General features: G+C 34.7%; 1 pseudogene; it reads left to right on the top strand.

Moving 5' to 3' along the window:
* The first annotated feature begins 8,924 nt into the window (after positions 1 to 8,924).
* LOC119878842 lies at positions 8,925 to 15,260 on the top strand (annotated as a pseudogene).
* The last annotated feature ends 575 nt before the right edge of the window (positions 15,261 to 15,835 follow it).

The following is a 15,835-nucleotide window of genomic DNA, read 5'->3' as shown; positions in this document are numbered from 1 at the left end:
AAAGCCTATGGAATGGAGGGGAGAAGATATTTGCAAGTTACATATATGATAAAGGGTTAGTATCCAAAGACTATAAAGAACTTATCAAACTCAATACCTCACAAAGCAAACAATCTAGTTAAGAAATAGGCAGAAGACATGAATAGATATTTTTTTTCAAAGAAGACATCCAGATGGCTAACAGACACATGTAAAGATGTTCAGCATCACTCATCATCAGGGAAATACAAATCAGAACCATGATGAGATACCACTTCACACCTGTCAAAAAAGGCTAAAATTAACACAGGAAAAAAAAAACAGATGTTGGCAAGGATTCAGAGAAAGGTGAACCCTCTTACACTGCTGGCAAGATTATAAATAGGTACAGCTAGTCTGGAAAACAGTATGGAGATTCTTCAAAAAGTTAAAAGTAGAACTAACATATGACCCAGCAATTGCACTACAGTTTACCCAAAGGATTCAAAAATAGAGATTTGAAGGGGTACATGCATCCCCATGTTTATAGTGTTATCAACAATAGCCAAATTATGGAAATAGTCCCAAAGTCCACAAAGTATTGAATGGATAAAGATGTGATTTATATATACAATGGAATATTGTCAATATTGTCAATATAATGTCACTTCCACCATAAAAAAAGTAACAAAATCTTGCCATTTGCAACAACATGGTTGGAGCTAGAGGGTATTTATGTTAATCTAAATAAGTCAGATAATGACAAATACCATATGATTTAACTCATATGTGGAATTTAAGAAATAAAACATTAACATAGAAGGAAAAAAAGGAGGGAAACCATAAACATTCTTAACTATAAATGGGATAAGGCACAGTCTTATTTATATAATGCATTCTTACTTTCTCTTATTTTTTTTTTTATTTTTATTTTTTTTATTTTATTTTTTTTTATTTTTATTTTTTATTTTTTTTACTTTCTCTTAAAGGGTAGTGAAATTCATTGATTTCATGACTAAAAAATGCACCAAAGATAAGTAGATGTGTTTTAAATGAAACTAACTATTAGAAAAATTCTTCAGGGTAAAAAATCCAAATTATACATGTTTTGAGATCATGTATACCAGCCAGTCACCACTACACATTTGCTGTTTTATAAGAACACATGTTCCTACCCAGACAGAAACAATCTTCTCATTTTCATTCATAATAGTAAACCATTTGATGTTGGTTCAAAGTTACACATTCACTGAGATCAATAAAGATTTACCAGGGTACATTTTTTATTGTCAAGTCTAAGTATTAGTATATTATTCTTAAGATTAGGAATCTATTGCTTCCCAAATTTAGTAATTGAGTTAGGCATACAAGATATTTCTATAAGTTACTTGGGATCCAATTTGCAAATACTATATGAAAAATTCTAGCATAACAAAATAATGAATTTGCATTTCAGAACATTTGTTTTGCAAAATATTAATCATAAATCTAATAAAAAGCCAACCAGCCATGCAAGATATATGTGCATGTATTTTTGTGTTGAATCAACATATCTAAAAAATGAGAAAATACAATATTAGGACACCATTAATGCATGCATTTTGTGTTGGCAATTTTCAGCTCCAGGAAAAATGCCACTTTTTTTTCCAATAGGAAAGAGGAGGCTGCTAAATTATGATCTTAGGAATAAGGGGACATAGTTGGCAGTAGTTATTACATCCATAATGATTTTAAAATTAGTAATACGCTTTATTTATAAAACAAGTGTTATTTTTTGTTTCTATGTTATTAAAGATTTTGCAAGTATTTTTACAACTCATTGCAATCAGCTGATTTATATTCTTAGAAATGTGGGGAAAATCTAGTTTATTACTATGTAAAGTTTATCAGTTGAAATTTTAATTTGCAATATAGTGTCTTTTTCTTTGTGGTTTATGACTGAAAAATAGACTCAAATTTGACATTCAGTTTAATATTTTGGCTGATTTTCTATTTGGTTTTCTTTATTTTATTTTTTTTTACTTGTTCTTTTTTAAAACTCTAAAATTGGGTAACTTAGGGATCCATAGTGGGGCAGCTGAACTGAGGAGAGATGCATATGTTGCTTATTGATATTTGCACCCGATGAAATAATTACATTCATACCTCTGCTTTTTATTACTTTTTTTTGCCCATTATTTCACCCCTCCCCCTTCTTGCAACCACCCATTTGTAGTCTATTTCTGTTTTTGTGGGTTTTTTTAGGGGGTTATTTTTGTTTAGATTTCACATATAACAAATTATATGCTATTGTCTTCCTCTGACTTATTTCACTTAGCATAGTGCACTCTAGCTCTATCATCTATCTGTCTATCATCTATCATCTATCAATCTTCTCTATCAACATCTTGTTTATCCATTCATCCATCTATGGATACTTTAGTAGTTTTATATCCTGGCTATTGTAAATAATGCTGGCAATAAAATAGGAGTGCATATATCTTTTTTCTATGTCTCTCATGAATAAATAAAATATTTTTGAAAAAAGGAGGGCAGCCCGGGTAGCTCAGCCAATTTAGCGCTGCCTTCAGCCCAGGGTGTGATCCTGGGGATCCGGGATCGAGTCCCATGTCGGGCTCCCTGCTTGGAGCCTGCTTCTCCTCTGCCTGTGTGTCTGCCTCTCTTTCTGTCTCTGTGTCTCTCATGAATAAATAAAATCTTTAAAAAAAAAGAAAAAAGGAGTGCATATATCCTTTAAAATTAGTGGTTTTGTGCCTGTTTTTAATGCAAAAGAAAATAAACTGAGAATAAGTTGTGCTGTCTTAACAAAATTGAAGCATTTGAAATCAACAAGGTCTTAGTATTTTTGGTCAGCTCTCTAGAAGAACTAGAATTGCTAATTCTCAAAATTCATCATACATCAGAGTTTTGTGAAGAATTTGTTGAAAATGAAAATTCCTATGCTTTGAGCTAAATATTCTGATTGAAGAGATGGGGGTGTGGCCCCAAAATATGCTTTTCAAGTAGGTGATGGTGATATAGGTATTCCCCAGACCTTACTTTGCCTCAGACAGACCTTTCTGTATCCTGGGCCTCCCAAGAAGTCCAGATTATTCCTTCTTACTTTTTACCCCCAATCCGCTGTATATTCCAGCAGAAGAATGCTCATGGGCACCCCCATGCTCCTCAAATAAAAGAGGAGAAAGAAAAAAAAAATAAAAAAAAAATAAATAAATAAAAGAGGAGAAAGAGTGACAGGGAATGCATCAGTTGTTACTGTCAGAGTGGGGGTGGCCTAAGCAGCTTGGGAAAGGAGCTGTGATGTTGAAGTATATGCAAAGATAGAGGGGAAGAACATTCTAGGCTGAAGCAATAGTCTAAACAAAGACATAATTAAGATGTTTATTGAATGGGATTTGGAATCAGGCCCACCTGGGTTCATACCCCAATTCAACCATTTAATAATAGCTTTATCCATGGCACTGACTGTTTTACATAATTCTGTCAACCTTCTGTTTTCATACCTTAGATCTTTATGCTTACCTTACACTAAACTATAATATTCTGATAACTGCACATGCTCAGCTAGAATATTATTTATCATCTTCAAATGAAGGATTTTACCACTACTACCCTCTCTGTTATTGTACATGTTTTGTTTAAGATTCTCTCATGAAATTGTCACTAATTTCTCCTCCAAGCACGGATGTTAAGTGGTTGATAAGTTATTTGGAGAATTTTCAGCTCAGGTTTCTAAATGTAAGTAAAAATTTAAGTGAAACCTTAGATCCTTCCTACTACATTTTTCCTGGATGACCTATCCAAGTTCCCCCCCTACCCCAAATTCTTCTGTATTGCAGTTTTGATGCATCTGCCATCCTGTGCCATAATTTTACAGAAGAGCACATCTGTTGGAAGGAAGCAGATCAAGGATGACTTCATAGAATAGGGTAGATTTGAGATGTGCAGACTTTCTGCGGAGATAAAGGAAATTCTAGAAGTAGGCATTAACATGAACAAAGGCAGAATCTTCAGAGATTCTTATTCAATGGATCTCAGGTACAGTCCAGATTTCTCAGAAATAAGTATAAAAAATAAGTATTTTTTTAAATGGTTGCTAATATGGATGGCTCAAACCACACACTTTTAGCAATAGTACCTAAATTCATGGATTATCTAGCAAAATTTAAACTAAAGGATTCTGCTTTCCAAATCCATGTGTATATGCCATAATACATGCAAATACTGGTTAGGTTTTGATGAATGACTATTGCCATGTGATGGAAAAGAGTGTGTGATGGGGATTGGGGTCAATAGCAAAACCTTCTATAATGTTAACCAAAAAAGGAGGATAGAAACACATAGCATTTAGTCCAAATATAATTCAAAGTGAAAGATCCATGGCTACATTTTCAAGATTATTGGAACCTTCCAGCTTTCTTCCCCTTCCCTTCTCTCCCCTCCACTGTAGTTTTATGAGTTAAGCTTAGGCCATTTCCACATGCTTTTACACATAATTTTTCAAATACTTTTATCTAAACGAAAGAAAATGCTAATTGAAAGAAGGTTTATACACAATGTAGTTTCTTTTCCTTTTTTGGCTTTTAAAGTTTAATACCAGTTAGTTAACATACAGTGTAATATTAACTTCAAATGTATAATATAGTGGTTCAAGAAGTCCATACATCACCTGGTACTCATCACAATGCACTCCTTAGGGATCCCTGGGTGGCGCAGTGGTTTGGCGCCTGCCTTTGGCCCAGGGCGCGATCCTGGAGACCTGGGATCGAATCCCACATCGGGCTCCCAGTGCATGGAGCCTGCTTCTCCCTCTGCCTATGTCTCTGCCTCTCTCGCTCTCTCTCTCTCTCTCTCTCTGTGACTATCATAAATAATAAAAATTAAAAAAAAAAACAAATGCACTCCTTAATCCTCATCACCTATTTAACCCATTGACTCAACCCCTCCTTTCTGGCAATCATCAGTTTGTTCTCTATAATTAAAGTCTGACTTTTATTTCTCTCTCTCTTCTTTCCTCTTTGCCCATATGTTTTGTTTCTTAAATTCTGCATATGGAGGGAAATCCATGTGGTATTTGTCTTCTCTGATTTATGTCACTTAGTATTATACTCTCTAGCTCCATCCATGTCATTGCAAATGGCAAGAGTTTATTACTTTTATGGCTGGGTAATATTCCATTATATATATACCCACCCCCACCGCCACTTCTTCTTGTATCCATCCATCAATCAATAGACACTTGGGCCGCTTCTGTATCTTAGCTATTGAATAATGCTGCTATAAACATATGGGAACATTATCCATTTAAATTAGTGTTTTGTGTATTATTGGGTAAATACTCAGTAGTGCAATTGCTGTATCATAGGCTAGTTCCATTTTTAACTTTTTGAGGAACCTTCTTATGGTTCTCCATAGTGGCTGCACCAGTTTGCATTTCCACCAACAATGCGAGAGGGTTCCCTTTTCTCACATCCTCACCAATACCAGTTGTTTCTTCTATTGTTTGATTTTAGCCATTTTGATAATTTAAGGTAATATCTCATTGTAGTTTTGATTTGCATTTAACTAATGTAGTAAGTGATGATGAACATCTTTCATGTGTTTGTTGGCCATCTATATGTGTTCTTCAGAAAAATGTTCATTTTCCCCCATTTTTAGTTGGATTATTTGTGTTGTTTGGTTGTTGAGTTTTAAAGTTCTTTATATATTTGAGACACCAAACCTTTATCAAATGTCATTGCAAATATCTTCTGTCATTCTGTAGGTTGTCTTTTAATTTTATCATTCCTACACTGTGCAAAAGTTTTGTTTTTTTTTTATGAAGTCCCAAAAGTTTATTTTTGCTTTTGTTTCTCATGCCTTAGGAGACATGTCAAGAAAAAAGTTGTTATGAGCAATGTACAAAATAGTTATATATTTCTGCTCTAATCTTTATTATTCCCTTTCTTCTGCAGGCCTCATTTGTTGTTCTTGTTCTAGCTCCCTTAGGTGTAAGTTTAGGTTGTTTATTTGATATTTTTCTTGCTTCTTGAGATAATGCTTACTGCTATAAACTTCCTTCTAGGTTTTGGACTATTATGTTTTCATTTTCATTTGTTTCTATGTACTTTTAAAATTTTTTCTTTTATATCTTGGTTGACCTATTCATTGTTTATTAGCATGTTATTTAAACTCCATGTTTGTAATCTTTCCAAATTTTTTTGTGATTAACTTCTAGTTTCATAGCATGAAAAGATGTTTGGTATGACTATAATCTTACTGATTCTGCTGAGGCTGGTTTTGTGGCCTAATATATGATCTATTCTGTGAAATGTTCCTTGTGCACTTGAAAAGAATGTGTATTCTGCTATATTAAGATAGAATGTCCTGAACATATCTATAAGTCCATCTGGTCCAGTGTGTCATTCAAAACCATTGTTTCCTTGTTGATTTTCTCCTTTGATATAAATAGGGTGTTAAAGTGTCCTACTATTATTGTATTATTATCAATTAGTTCCTTTATGTTTTTTTTTTATTTTATGTATTTGGATGCTTTTATGTTGAGTGCATAAATATTTACAATGATATCTCCTGTTGGAGTGTCCTTTTCCTGATTATATAGTGCCCTACTTTATCTTTTGTTATAATCTTTGTTTTAAAGATTATTATGTCTAATACAAGTATTGCTACTCAGGCTTTCTTTTGTTTTTGTTTTTTTCTTTTTAAAAAATATTTTATTATTTATTTATGAGAGAGAGAGAGGTAGAGACAGAGGGGGAAGCAGGCCCTGTGCAGGGAGCCTGATGTGGGACTCGATCCCAGGTCTCCAGGGTCAGGCCCTGGGCTGAAGGAGGCATTAAACTGCTGAGCCACCCAGGCTGCCCCTCAGGCTTCCTTATGGTAACCATTTGTATAAAACATGTTTCTCCACCTCCTCACTTTCAATCTGCAAGTGACTTTAGATCTAAAATGAGTCTCTTATAGGGGCACCTGGGTGGTTTAGGGGTTGAGCATCTGCCTTTGGCTCAGGTCATGATCCTGGAGTCCTGGGATCAACTCCCGCATTGAGCTCCCTGCAGGGAGCCTGCTTCTCCTTCTGTGTCGCATTAATAAGAGCCTGTGTCTCTGCCTATCTCTGTATCTCATGAATAAATAAATTAAATATTTTAAAAAATAAATAAAATAAAATGAGTCTCTTGTAGGCAGTATATGGATGGGTCTTGTTTTTTTTGTTTGTTTTGTTTTGTTTTTTTTATCCATTCTGTCACCCTATCTTTTGATTGGAGTGTTTAGTACATTTACATTCAAAGTAATTACTGATAGATATATATTTACTGTAATTTCATTATTTCTTTTGTGGTTCTTTCTGAAGGTTTGAAGGTTTTCCCTGATCTCTTCTTGTCTTTCGCTCTTTCATGGCTTGCTGTTTTTCTTTCATGATATGTTTGGATTTTTCCTCCTTAATTTTGCATATTTATTAGTGGCTTTGATATATAGTTACCACTATGTTTGTATATAATCTCTTCTGTATATAGAAGTCTATATGAAGTTGATTGTCATTTAAGTTTGAACCCATTCTTTACTCCTCTCTCTCTCTCCATGTTTTAGGTATACGCTATTATAGTTTTAATCTTTTTTGTGAGTTTCTTGACTTTTTATAGAAATATTCATCTTTACAACTTTTGTGTTTCCCACCTTGATACTGTCCCTTTTGGTCTTCCTTTCCACTCAAATTGTCCCCTTTAAAATTTCTGGCAGGGATAGTTAGTGGTCATAAACTCCTTTAGTATTCATTTGTCTGATAATTTTTGTTACCTCTCATTCTATTCTGAATTACATCATTACTGGATATTCTTGGCTGCAGAATTTTAACATTTATGACTTTGAATAGGTCATGACACTCCCTTCTGCCTTGGAAAATCACCTGCTAGCTTTATCAGTTTTCTCTTGTAAGTTACTGTCTTTTTTGTCTTGCTGCTTTTATTTTATTTTATTTTTTCATTATCACTATATTTTCCCAACTTAATTACAGTATCTTGGCTTAGGATATGTTTTTGTTGTTATTTTGTTTGTTTGTTTGTTTTTATTTAAATGTGAGTTCTCTGTGGCTCCTGAATAAGGATATCTTTTTCTTTCCCAGCAAAAGGATGCTTTAGCTATTACTTCTTCAAATACACGCTCTCCTCTGTTCCTCTCTTCTTCCAGGACATCTATAATATAAAATTTATCATGTTTGATGAAGTCACTGAGATCCCTAAGTTCATTCCCATTTTCATTATTTTTCTGCTCTTTTGTTCAGCTTGATGACTTTCCATTACTGTGTCTTCTAGGTCATTAATTTGTTCTGTGTCTTCTGGCCTACTGTTCATTCCATCAAGTATGTTTCTCATTTCGTTTATTGAGTTCTTTATATCCGTTATGTTATTCTTTAAACAAGGTCTCATGGGTTCTACTCTTTTCTCCTTATGATCATTACTTTAAATTATTTATTAGTCATATTACTTTCTTCTGTTTTCCTTAGATGTCTGTCTTTGGACTTGTCCTGTTCTTTCAGTTGGGATACATTTCTCTGTACTTTCACTTTGTGTAAGTCTTTGTGCCTGTTTCTCTATGTTACAAAGTCAGCTACATCTCCCATTCCTAAGTTAGATGGCCTTATAAAGAAGAAGTCCTATAGTGTCCTGCCAAATGTGTCCTCTGTTTCCCAAGGCCTGGCCCTTATAGGAGTGTCTCCAGTATATGCTACATGTCATCTACTGTTTTGTCCCGGCTGCTTTATCCTTCAGAACAGCATAAACAGAGGCTCTCTTCACTCCTGTGCAGTGTTTGGTTCCTGGCCTGAATGTGGTTCATTTTAAGTAGGTGTCCTCTCCCCAGGCTGTTAAATGACAACTTTTGCCACTGCTGCTGGAACTAAGGCTCTGCCAACCTCCATTGAGAGACACAATGTGAACAAAGTTTTGGGCCCGTCTTCTGGTTGAGGGAGCATGGCGTACTAGGACTGAGGCAAGTGTGATTGGGTGGGCAATTCTACTGGAGTGTGGGGGGCATCACTTGGTGTAAGCAATTTAAATAGTATCTGTGCTGAGCTGCTTCCCACAGGTAGCTATGTGCTTGTGCTGAGGGACAGGGGAAGGAAATATCACTGGCCAGTTCCTTTGTGGAAACTTCCAAATTTCTATCAAAAAAGGATTCTTCTGCCATTTTAATATTGCAAAAATAAATAGGGGAAAATAAAACAAAATGTACCTGTCTCAAGAGAACCTTGGTTTATATAGAAAAATGAGATTATGGTTATGTCTCAACAGTGTTTGAATTAAAGCAGAATGTGACTTTCATTCTGGAAAGCCAGGCTCAGAAAACAGTTTCCCATAGTTTTAAATATGACTAAGGGAGAAGGCTTTTGGAAGAATAGAATGAAGATGAGAAACAGAGACAAAATTTGTCGGCTTTTAAAGAGAAACTAGGGGAACTATCTTCACTAACAGAGAGGTAAGTTTGGCCTTGAGATTTGAAAAAGGATGACTAAGATGAAAGATGCTGCAGAGCCCAAGTGGTATGAATTGATGACAAGATGACTTACCTACCCTCTTTTCTGATTTATCATGGATTTCCTGTGATATGCTGTATAAATCAGAAAAGCTAGAGTAAAATAGACACAGAAAAATATGTGTATACCTAAAAATCACACAAATGTCTGGCTTTATTTCTGCACAATCAACACATTTGTTCCTATACAAAGACAGTTTATATTTAGTTTTCATTTGTTTTACACTTGGCATACTGCTAGATAATTTTTCTTCATTTTTTTTTCTTTTTGAAACTGCATCTTTCTTCCTCACTTGACTGCAAGGGTCATACCTATGATTTCTTCGATAGCCTTCACATGTTCTATCTAGCATAGCATTTTGTGCACATACTAGAAGCCTGAAATGTGCTAGAGGACTACCTCAGTACAACAATGAAAGGCAGTTGTAAACTCTTTTGTGTTTTGTTCAGCTGCCAAAATGTAGGGCCTAAAGCTAAATGACATGTTTTTTAAATAAAGTTGCAGCCTTGTCAGCAAGTACTTCAAATGAAAACTGTCTCTTCCCATAACAGGATTGTCAGGGAGATTAATTTACGATTTCCAATTGCTTCCTGATAGTAACTGAAGTATTGTAATTTCTGTGTGTACTAATATTATAGAATTTATGAGGACTTTCCACCTTACTATGTAGGTTCATAAAGCTATCTCATTTTAAGAAAATGCTTCTTCAGACATAAAGATAGAAGGTTATTTAGGGATATTCTGATAACTACTTCATCCAGAAAAGGCCCCCATTGCAGAGCTGAAGGGCAAATCTAGAATTGTGTGCAGGTCTTGGATAAAAGATCTTGAATATCTAATTTCAGAAGATTTTCATCATTGGCTTTCATCATTGGTTGTATATAATTAATACTGTTCAATATAGCATATAAGATTGAAAATATAATAAGACAGATGTCTTGAAGGGAAGAAAAATATTCTTAAAAAGGAAAGTTTTGTATTGATAATATTGTATAAATAAAAGTACATTGTAAAGTTCTTTGAAACGGTGTAATAAAAAACATTTCTTCAAATCATAAATACAATACCTTTATGGATAGATAGATAGATAGATTTTATATATATATATAGATAGATGATAGATAGATGATGATGATAAATAGATAGATAGATAGATAGATAGATAGATAGATAGATGATAGATAGATATAGAGAGGGCCAGTTCAAATAGGTTTTTGGCTCAGTAGCCTATGAAGTGCAAAATTTCTGGATTTTGTTGGATGGAAGAACCTTTGGTAACTCCATTCAATTACATCATAAGTATTATCCCAACTACTTTTATGGTGATTGTCTTTTTACCAGTTATGATGTACAGATTGGTGTATTATGTCTCAAATCTATTCAAATCTCTATAGTATGTTTACTATTATTTATTATTATCTTGTATATACTTGAATTTTTCATTAAGTGTTCATGAGTTTCCTTCCTGCAGAGTTTAAGGAAATGAGCAGTCAAGAAGAAAGCTCTGCTAATTAGCTTGGAGCCTGTCTGTCTGAAGGAGGCCAACAGCAAGGAAAATGAGAAGCAGTCAATGAAAGGACTTCTGTCTCAACAACACACAGAAAGTAAGTGACAAGATTTTAAAAAACTAAACCTAACAACCAACATTCAAAAACCTCTATCCAGGGATCCCTGGGTGGCGCAGTGGTTTAGGGCCTGCATTTAGCCCAGGGCACGATCCTGGAGACCCGAGATCGAATCCCACGTCAGGCTCCCGGTGCATGGGGCCTGCTTCTCCCTCTGCCTATGTCTCTGCCTCTCTCTCTCTCTGTATCTATCATAAATAAATTTAAAAAATTTAAAAAAGGGATCCCTGGGTGGCGCAGCGGTTTGGCGCCTGCCTTTGGCCCAGGGCGTGATCCTGGAGGCCCAGGATCGAGTCCCACATCGGGCTCCCGGTGCATGGAGCCTGCTTCTCCCTCTGCCTGTGTCTCTGCCTCTCTCTCTCTCTGTATGACTATCATAAATAAATAAATAAATAAAGGTGTGTGTAGTATTTAAAAAAAAAATTAAAAAAACAAAAAAAACCGAAAACCTCTATCCATTTCAATTAAATATAAATTCAAAATTCTACATAAATTACAATGTTTGCAGAAGCATTAACTATAAGTCTTTATATAGATGACATTGTTATTACTTTATAAATATGCATATATATTTATAGATGTATGAAAACAGATAGAGAGATATACATTTAAACTAACCACATTGGCCAAAGGAAAAAGAGAGTTTGAAAGATCCAGCTAGCAAAGAGGCAAAGAAAATGAGCACAAACTTTGCTTGCTCTAATTCTGTGCTACTAAAAAGCAATACATAAGGATAAAACTCCATTTGAAGGTATGATATCTCATAGAACATCAGGCAATCATGCACCTATACAGTAATGATGGTAATAATCCAATATTAATAATTTTACACTTAAATTCACAGCAATTACTTTATGTTTTAAAAATGTACTCATGAAAACCATTAGACAAATTCAGTACACCAAGAGTGGGGAAAATTAAACCTCATTATTTTAAAACAAATATAAAGCATAAAGATCCTTAGATCTGAAAAAAGGGAAAACAAGATTCTGGACCCCGAGAAGGAAAATGAAATAATTATACAAGAAAACAAAGCTGAATTATTTTGGTTATGTTAAATATTTGAGATTGTTAATTAATAGTTTGGTTAATACAAATGAATGATATATGACTGCATTGAACCCCATCTCATTCTGGGAAATAACAAGTAAAAGAGAATAAAAATTATGTTTAACCAAAAGAACCAAGGAATGCTTTTTCCAATTTTGGGGAACACTCTCTTTCACTGAACATAAGATCGTGAATGAGTTAGGAGCCACAATTTATTGAAAAACAATGCAAGTTGCATTTCAAGAACCATTTAAAGAATATAAGTGGTGTGATATATATACTTCAAAGGCTGGATGTTTTATTCATTCAGAATATTGTATCTTGATTTAGGTAATACATGATAAAAAGTGAAGGAAACTACAAGCTCTTCAACTCAGAGATAAAAACTTATATTTATGATTTATTGTCCTGATCCTTTGCTCACCCATGTTCACAATTACTTTTCCTCTTCATCCCTTTCTAAACTTCCACACCCCACTTTACAAATCTCCACTTAATAATTTACCTGTCAGGATTGCTGCCGAAATATGATGATTTCATTGATTTTTCCCACCATTAATTTATTCAACAAATATTTATTTAGCAGAATACACGTATAAAATATAGTGCTGTGAACTGGAGATATAACGATGAACAAAAGTAGACAACATTCTTTACCCTCATGGAGCTTACCTTCGATTTGGGAATAAAAGTATGAATTTTTTAAAAAATTAAAAATACATCATGAGATACATATTATCAATGTGGATGTTTGTAAATATCTTCTCCGGATATAGACATAAAAAAAAGAAAACATTAAATGTGTGTCAAGAAAGAAGCAACCAGAATGGTTTAAGAACCACACTTCCTACATTCACAAGGAATTGTATACCACTCCAGTAATTTATATGTTGGCTGCGTGCTGACTATGTAGAATTGCCTATATTTTGGGGAAGAGATCAAGAGACCAACATGTTTAAGTAGAATCGCATGATTATAAGATAAATTATGTTGGCTTAGAAACCAATAAAATTCTAGGAATTTATAAGTAGTAGATATTCCAAGAGGATAGCAGAATTTAATTAGAGTTGTTTTGGATAGAATATATGATTCATCTCCTCCCCTAAGGACTAAAATTCTTTATTAGATGTTGTTTATATTAATAACCACTGGTCTATAAACTCAGATTATAGAATATACCATAGAGTAAAAGTGCAGCATACTATTCAAGTTGTACAACAGTGGGAACAAAGTTAATTTGAGAATCCAGGAAAGCTTCTCTGAGGAAGGAATTTTAAAATGAGAGATGGGTGACTAGAAATCACACAAGTAAATGTTAAGCTCTGTGAAGGGATGGGTTCTCAGCAGAAAAGGTGGCCCGGTATTAAGATAGATGGTTTATTTTTTTTTTTTTTTTTTTTTTTTTTTTTAGATAGATGGTTTATAATGCAGGAATATTGTACAGACATTGCTCTTTCAATACTTACATAAATAAGAGGCAAGGTTTAGGATTTCTGAATGGCTGACAACTGGAACTAAACTCTGCAAAAACCTAGGAGTTCACATTTCTGTAAAACAGGCATTAAAATATCTCCATTGGCCGAGAGACTCAGTAAGTAAGAAAGTTGGTTATTTTGAAAGTGTTATGAAAAAGATTCACTGCAAGGAATCAGAATCCCAAGCTACTGCCAGATGCAGAAAAAAATGTATAATTCATATGGTACAAGGATAATGAAAATCTCAATCCAATAAGTTACTATAAAAGAAGCTTTGGAAACATTGAGACCCATAGACACTCCACAGAAGTAAATATGAAACTGCTTAAAGGAAGTCTGCACAATCCCTGCAGAAATAATTACTCTCTGGGGTGCCTGGGTAGCTCAGGTGGTTAAGTGTCTGCCTTTGGCTCATGTCATGATCCTGGGGTCCTGGAATTGAGCCCTGAGTTGGACTCGCTGCTCAGTGGGGAGTCTGCTTCTCCCACTTCCTCTGACAATCTCCCTGCTTGTGCTTTCTCTCAAATAAAGAAAATATTTTTAAAAATTTACTTTGAAAATGAGGTTACAGTTAAAATTTCATACCACAAAAGGAAGCAAACCACCATGAGAGAGTGAGCAAGTAAAAAATAAAAACATAAGAAGTAACACGTTGTAAACTATATAGATAATAGAAAAATTGAGAGTATTTAAAGTAAGTTTTTTTAAGGTAATCAAGTTAAAGGAAGGACTAGATACCACAAAGGCAAGTTCAGGACACCACAGCAAAAATGACAAATAATCAAATAGAAATTTTTGAAATAAAAATACAGTCATTTGAATAAAGAACTTGAGAGAAAGAAAAACATAAATTTAAAAAGACTTAGTGAAAGAGAACATAGTCTGAGGAACTTAGTTGGATTGCAGCATAGATCATTAAAGAAACAGTAGATATGAAAGAGAAATCCAAGCAATGTGGAGGATAATATAGAAAAATCTAATCAAGTGTTATCTAATCAGAGTTCCAGAAGGAGAGAATTAAAAAGATCAAGAGATTGTTTCAGCCTCTCAGGTCTCAATGAGACCCAGTGATGCTCCAGAGTGGGAGACAAGCCAATTTGGAAACAGATTGAATCCAGCTTCATTCAACATTACCACCAGTTATTTGATAATGACAGAACCCACCTAGGGACAATTTATATTGACGCATCCTGCCTTACGTCATCCTGCCTTCCATCCTGTGAAGGACAGCAGTTCCAGGATAAAGCTGTCATTGTGAAGTGGTCTAGAACTCCATTCCAGAAAATCCAGCAAAGCATCACTGTGCAGGACCATCATCCCACACCAGATAGCTGCATCATCAGCATGATTGTGGGCCAGTTCAAAGCTGATAAAGCTGATAAAAACTCTATCATGAGGTTCCACCAGATGTTCCTATTAAAGAACATCAACAAAGGTTGAGTTCTCACCAATGACATGTTCAGGCTTGTTTGCACAACTTTGGCTCATCTCCCAGCCAGGAACTCAGGATGTTTCCATTTCCTTCCTCTTTCCAATACTATTCACACTCCTCCATATGCTCCAAATATACACAAATGAGCAGGGCCATGGTAGGAGTGGATGCAGTGCTCTGCTCTTACCAAGGTATTGTGCATAATATTTGGACGCTAGACTAGTTGCATATGACAGAAGTTTGTATAGTATCACCTTAAACCTTTGAAAGACTTAAATAATGCAAAATAATTTAAATAAAAATTGAAATGTAAACAAAACAACAAAAAGCTGACAAAACCCCATTCACTGGCCTTTTGGACATGCTGCCTGTCAACAACTATGTGGACATTAAAAGTATACATAGATTTCAATCTTCTAAGTGTGTATTCTCTATTCCTTCAGTTCCCTTGATGTCACCTTTAGAATGCAAGTAGACAGCATGCAGGAAAAACATGCTTTACTACAAATAAGGACACAAGATAACCTTTTATTGTCCTTATCAAAAGATCTATCTACAGGAGAACATATAATTAGATGGCCCTGGAAATGGCAAATAATTTCACAGTGTATGAGGTTTTCACACCTGTGGGAAATAGGTATAGAACAGGACTTAAACATCACCCCATTTCTTCACCCCACTCCATCAAAAACAAAAGTATGCAGCCCCAATAAAAACTGACACTATCCGGGCAGCCCTGGTGGGGCAGCGGTTTAGCGCTGCCTGC

This window comes from Canis lupus, unplaced genomic scaffold (genome assembly GCF_011100685.1).
Source record: "Canis lupus familiaris isolate Mischka breed German Shepherd unplaced genomic scaffold, alternate assembly UU_Cfam_GSD_1.0 chrUn_S1968H2167, whole genome shotgun sequence".
NCBI classification, from domain to species: domain Eukaryota; kingdom Metazoa; phylum Chordata; class Mammalia; order Carnivora; family Canidae; genus Canis; species Canis lupus.
The sequence above is the reverse complement of the archived record's forward strand: the minus strand, read 5'-3'. Positions and strand labels throughout refer to the sequence as shown.